The sequence below is a fragment of the Elaeis guineensis genome, chromosome 4 (genome assembly GCF_000442705.2).
Source record: "Elaeis guineensis isolate ETL-2024a chromosome 4, EG11, whole genome shotgun sequence".
Classification (NCBI taxonomy): Eukaryota; Viridiplantae; Streptophyta; class Magnoliopsida; order Arecales; family Arecaceae; genus Elaeis; species Elaeis guineensis.
This window is the reverse complement of record NC_025996.2, coordinates 19,419,704-19,426,948: the sequence shown is the minus strand read 5'-3', so window position 1 is coordinate 19,426,948 and position 7,245 is coordinate 19,419,704.

Here is a 7,245-nt window from a genome sequence, read left to right as displayed (position 1 = left end):
TTTTAATTACGACGTACCCCGGTGATCTCACCAGTTCATCATGCTATTCCAACTAAGGTGATAATGCAGCACAAGTAAAAATCTTATTGTTGGGATATACCGATCGATCCTCCTTACGCCGACTCACCGTCGGACCGTCTGACCAGTATCCGACTCCGCCGACCGACGACTGCCGACACCGACCGATCGAGTACACGTCGGTCGGACAAACCTTCTCCGCTCTCGACTGGCCGAAATGAGGAGCCCGACGTCCGACTCCCGCGACGCGTTTGACCGACCATCGGAAGGTCCCTGAGTTTTCACCCGACACTCCTTGATCGGGCACCGATATACAGTCAGTCGGCTCCTTCAAACACCGTACGACTGCTGGAGACTGTCCGTCCTGACAACGGCGTATGGCACGGCCGCACCGGGACATTATCCCACCTAAGACATGAGTCAACCCTAGTGATTTGACAGTCCCACGGCGATTTGACAGTCCCACGATGACTCTGACAGTCTTCGGCGATTTGACAGTTCTCCCATTGTCTGCACCATTAATGACGGCGTCATGCCACGCTCTATTATAAAAATAGAGAAGGCAACAATACTGGAAGAGGTTCCTTTTGAAACTCCTGAACTCTTCTCCTCTAGCTCTCTCTCTCACTGAGCTCTTCGATTCTTTTCTACTGTTGCCTAGTCTCCTTCCTGACTTGACCGTCGAGGGTTTCCATCGGAGTCACCTCCGATCAGTACGGACTTCTTTTGTAGGTATTCATTTTCGATGATCAGACGATGAGAGAATTGGTCGCAACACCCATAATATTTCTGTTAACCTACCACAAGGTATAAATTAATTGATGGCCGGCTAGCCTTTCAGTGACAAGGTTTCAAAGAGGCGGCATTCGGCCCACTCAAAATTTTCTACTGGTTAAGAATTGCGTGGATGACGTGAAAATATGCAAAATAATTTAAAACCATTGAGAAAAATCTTTTGGGTAGCTAGCATGTGATGTTGAACCAGTACCGTTGTTCGTCGAAGTAAGACACGGTATTATTAGAAGAGATTATATATTAAAAAAAATAAAAAAAAGAGATTAAATGTAAGCCCTATTAGGCAAACTGCGGGAGCCTAAACGTGAGCCCCATCGCCATGTCACAACAATGAGACCACAAAGGAAGAAGATAAAAGCAATATCTACCAGCAAGCCTTATCCAATATTTTTGAGATTTGACGTCTCGAGATTCGATCCATACTGAGCCATAGTGAGGTCCGCGATGACGAACGGAGTCCAACAAATCCAAAATCACTGCAAACGAAGATCGGATGAAAGAGATACGCTCGATTGAAGATGGTATGAAAATCGAAGCGGTAGAGACTGACGGCGGCTAGCGGCGGGCTGGCGAAGGCCGCGATGGCACGATCGCGGCAGCATGCAGCCCAGCACGTGGATACGTAGGCGTGCGCGGAGTGCGGCCCAGGCCTGGCGGGCACACGCGGGCGCGACCGAGGCCCATGCGGGTGCGCACTATTCCACGCGGTCCACGCACAGTGCGTGGACCGACGGTCCACAGGGACCCGTGTGGATCGAGAGAGCATTTCCTCTTAGTTCTTATGGTCCACTGTAGACCGGCTGGCATTTTCCTATGGTTTCTCACATCTACAGGGATTTTTGTGGACCATTATGCGATCAAACGGCTTAGAGTGCTGTCAGTCATGATCTAATGGTTCAGAGACGTTTTTGGGTACTGTGAGGAGTCTATACTCCTATTTTCTCATAGATTCAAGGCTTTAAAGCTCTGTTCACACAGAATAGAGACGTGTGCGTGAGTGGTTTTGTTTGGTAGAGAACTCAAAACAACAGTAGAGGCAAGGCGTCGATAGGAGCAAAGACTTTAGACAGATTATCAGGCAGTGGACAGCAGTCGCTTCAGGGATTCAGGAGGACCTTCCTAGAGAGAGAGCTTTTGTAAGGGAGAACTTCTTGTGAGAAAGAGATTAGGGGTACAAAGATTGAGGATGTGATCTCATCTTATAATTTTTCTTCTTTTTTCGTAATGAAACTTACATATCCCGTGAAGACGAGCTTTTTTTGACTGATCCACATATTTGATTGTTTCTATTTATTTTTTTTCTTTTTGTTGCAACATGCGATATCGAAAAGATCCCGTGGAGATGGTGTCCTGATCAGATATCTCCAATAATATTGAGGTCAAACTGAACATTTGAACAATAGCGAAGCTGTGTGGTGACACATTACTGAATGGATAATGTCACGCCCCCGATCCGAGATTGTGAATCGAGGGTCATGGCAACCGCCGCATACTCATAGAAAACTCTTCCCATAAGCATGCAAGGCATCTTATCATGTTATCTTAAAACAACAGCGGAATAATTAGTCAATAATTTAAATCCAAAACATAACGACCTAAATTTTTTTTTCTTTAATGTCTCAATAAATTCAACAATGATTCATAGGCCTTACATCAAATTCAATAAGACTTTCAATCTAAAATAAAAGTATAGGGATTCTACTTCTGATCACTCTTCCATTCATATCTTGTATCATCTTAATTCCTCAACATCTGTAAAATAGTAAAATAGGAGGTAATAAGCTTAACAGCCCAGTAAGCAATGATCACTTTTCAACAGATTTCATCAAGCATTTAAGTAAATCATCATTTATAGAAAATAAGCATATAGAGTTCATCAATTCGAAATCAATTTCAATTATGCAACATAATTCATGCCAAATTCATTTCTTTTTCGAAAATTCAAGTTTCTTTCGAAATTTCAATTTCTTTTGTTCTTCAATTTCTTTTCGTCAACCATGAGCTATGACTACATTTTTCCTGTTGCAGGATCATAATACCGCGTATCTGCTTGCGGTAGGCTGCGAATCATCTGGCAGCCATGTCCTTTGGAACCGCTGGTCTCGCTGGCGGTTTGTCGCTGGTCTCTCTGGCGACATGTCGCTGGTCTCGCTGGCGACATAAACCCTCAGGACAATCAATTGCCAACGTACATGCCCCCATTGGTAGGGTCCTTTACATAGTCAGGTTGTCAATTCTTATTATTTCTTATATCATAATTCTTCATAAATCATGTTTCATATTCTAATTTTGATAATAAAATATATAATCATATAGTATCGAAATCAATCAATATAATGCATCATGAAATCAATATGTTCAATCATGCTACATCATAACATTTCAAATAAGATATTTTCATAACAAAATACCATTCATCCAATTCATGCATCGTTTCACAAATCATGTCAGAAGAATACATTATAATTTGCCGATAAATCTAGAAAAGTGAAACATTACTTACTTCGAACGCATTTCAATAAATCTACATAATTCTATAAATTTTCTTTCAAAAATTCTATTCGTAGATCATATCGCGATATCCCATGATCAAACATCCACAATCCTATACAGAATCAATTTCAATAATTAGAAAGAATACGAATACCATATTTCAACGGTTTAGATCGGGTCCGATCATCTAATTTTATCTAATCAAAATCTAATTAGGACCTAAATGATCCAAAGTTTGACTATCAGATCAAATCAGATTCGAAGTGATAGGGCCGAGGTTTCTTCATCGATTTCATAAAATCAAGTGGAGAGAGAAAATCAGAAGAGAAAGAATTCATGAGGTACAATTCGAATTGATCAGGTGACACAATCCAACATTATGATTGGTCCAATATCTTGAGTGGTGAAATCAACATGATAAAATCAAGTCATGACTAGATCGGGATCATGGATGATCAAATCTAAAGATTCATGGTCTGATCAAGGTGGGTGCCAGTACGCCGTCAGACAATCATGGATCAGGGTTCTTCATTAGAATCAGATCAGGATTATTAAAAAAAATTTCTTCATTCACTAACCTTTTTAGAGAGAGAATCAATCAGGAAAGAGAATATTTTAGAGAGAGAAAATTCTAGAGAGAGAAAATTCTAGAGAGAGAAAACTCATCTTGAACTCCTCAGACGATATTATTCAATAAATTCGATCGATCAGATCAAATCATGCTAAGATTATCATGTGGACAATTCAATAAAATTATGAGAAATAAAATCTAAAAATACCTGACCTGATCAAAGTGGATGTCGGTGTACCGTCCGACGATCAAAGATCAAAAATTCATCACGAGGATCATTTAAATTCATCATCATTCTTCTCAAAATTTTAAAAATCTTAAGAGAGAGAAATAATCTAGAGAGAATTCTAGAGAGAGAAAGTAGAGAGAGAAAATAGAGAGAGAAAATCCAATTCTAGAGAGAGAAAATACTAGTTCAGGTTGAAGAGAGAGAAACTCTCTTTCTCATATTTTATTATTTATATCATTATTTATTAATTAATTTTATTTTTCTTTCTTCTTTTCTTTCTTCTTTTTTCTTTTTTTTTCTTTTTCTTCACGAAAGAGAGAGGAGAGAAAATCTTATTTATTATTATTATATTATTATTATATTATTTTCTACTTCTTTTTCTCTTTTTTTTTTTCTTTTTCTTTTCTTTTTCTTTTTTTTTCTTTTCCTTCTTTTTCTTTTCTTTTCCTTTTTCTTTTCTTTTTCTTTTTTTTTCCTTCTTCTTCTTCTTTTCTTCTTCTCCCGTGGGTTCCTTTGGGCCAAAACAGGGGACCCTGAGGTCCCCTCGTTGGGTGGCCGGCCGGCGGTGCAGCCGGTATGGGGCGACCGTCGGCAGGAGGGGGTGACTCACCGATAAGAAGAGGGCCAAACCGGTGGTCGGCGGTGACCACCGGCATCGGCAAAATGACAAAAAAAGAAAATTCTTCCGCAACAAAATTCGGCGACTCCGGTCGTCGGCGAGCGTGCACATCGGCACGGAAAGGAAGGGGGAGAAGAGAGGAAGAGGAGGAGGCTTACCTCCGTCGCCGGCGAAGCTTTTCCGGCGAGAAATTGGATGGCACAGCGACGGGTCTCCGTGAGAAATTTCCGACGATTGCCGCCGTTTTGCTCCGGGATTTCTCGATGAGAGGAGAGAGGAGGGTTCTCCTCCTTAAATAGAGCCGGAGGAAACTTGTTTCCGACTCCGATTAGAAGCCGGTGAACGGAGGAAGAAGACTCCCTTCGGGAGTTCTTCTCCTCTGTTTTCCTTCCTTTTTTTTTGTTTTGGGCTTTGGATTCGTTGCTTGGGCCGGGCCTCACATTCTTCTCCTCTAAAAGAAATTTCGTCCTCAAAAATTTTCTTGCCTGAGTCTTCATAGTTTCTTACTTGAAACTCATCCATAAATATTTCAATATTCTAATTCTTAATATAAATTCATTCTTAAATCATTCCATAAGGAAAAAGTAAATGCATCAAATATTGATCTGAACGAAATCATCCATTTTCTTATTTATCAAGATCACCATCTCAAAGATTTTTAATGTTTCAAGATTTCGAAATTATGATCTTATTTTCTGTAAAAATTAATATTCAATATCTCATGACTCAAATTAAAATCAAATCTATCTCTTGTGAATAGAAAAAGGTCAATGTCTCTATTCCTGCATAAGAACTTCATTCATCATCATTCATTTATTTATTTATTTATTTTAAAATATTAACCACTCTTAATTTCAACCCATCATAAGATAGAAAAAACATACTTCTATGAATCATATGATGACATCCCAATTAATCAAAATTAAAAATATTTTCTCTTATTCGTACTTTCAAAGGTTGAAGATTTATCATCTCATTCTCGAACTTTTGATATTTTAATTTTCGATACAACTTCATCATTAAGTCATTTCATAAAGATCAGTATCACCATTGTTGATTGAATCAATATCACTATTTTCTAGTCATCGAAATTTTCTTACTCAAACCCTCAAATTCTTAAATATTCTAATTCTTGAAGCAAATTTTATCATTAAGTCATTCCATAATAAAAATCAATAACTCAAAAATTGATCTAAATCAAAACTATATTTTTCAATGTCTCTATTCTAAGTAAGTATATCAATTTTCTTTATCTAAACATTAACAACTCTTAATTAATCGATTCATTATCAAATTATTATTATATATTTTTTTTTAATATTATTCTTTCTAATATCAATAAATTTCTCGTATCAAACCATATCATCTATCATAATTCTTTAACTCAAAGGGTCAACATTCCTGACTTACTCAAAATAGTCCAGATTACATGCTTCCGCTGCGCACTCTGATCTAACAATCAAAATTTTTTAGGTTCACCAAAAAAGTTTGATCAAATTATTTTTTTATCCTAAAATTTTAAATTTCAATTGAAATCAAAGATTAACTTTCGATTCTCATTCATACCTTTACTGGTGTACAATAATCTGATTAACTCTTGAGTCCAATATCATATTTAAACCATCATATAGATTTACTATAATCAATATGAATCAAATCTCAATTCTCATATCAATTCAATTCGATAATTTTCAAACTAAAAATCTTTATAAGTCAAATTAATGGAGAAAAAAAAAATCCTTCGATGCTCCACCAAATTTGGACATAATCAGAATATATAAGAATTTCAAATCATTATTTTTTTCTAAAATTTTTATCATCAGGATCTTCAATATCTATCAAATATCCTTTTATAACAATCATACAAGCTTAAAAAAAAATCAAATCTCCATTTAATAGTAGATTCAATTAGGGACCTTGTTAACAAAAGCAAAGGAACTTCATATCAATTTCTAAATCCAAATCCAAAATTCTAAATTGTAAATTCACATGGATCCCTTGATCTGAAATAAATATAAATCAGATCTTAATCTAAAAAATAAACCTCAACAATAATATCAGAAAATCTCTTGATCAACTTAGATACGAAATCTTTAAATTGAAATTTCATACACATCAGTAGTCTCCAAGAGACATAATAAGATCTATTTTAGATCTAAGGATGATTAAAGATTCCAGTACGATAATATCCTACAATCTCAAAATCAATTTCATCAATAAGAAATAGTCTTCTTTGCAATATCTCCAAATATGCATTCATCCTAATATGCCACTTTATATATAATCCACATACCAAATTCAATTTCGTAAATATTCAATCAAGCATCATAAAAAAAACTTTCTTAGTCCATTCTGGAATAACATTTTATTATCAAATCTTTATCTGTCAATAATAGTCAACTTTCAACTAAAAGTAATATCATAGTATTATTCTCACATCGAATTTGAACTTACGATTCACTTGAATAACCTATGATCAATAATAACCATAATACACAATAAAACTTTATGTCATCATTT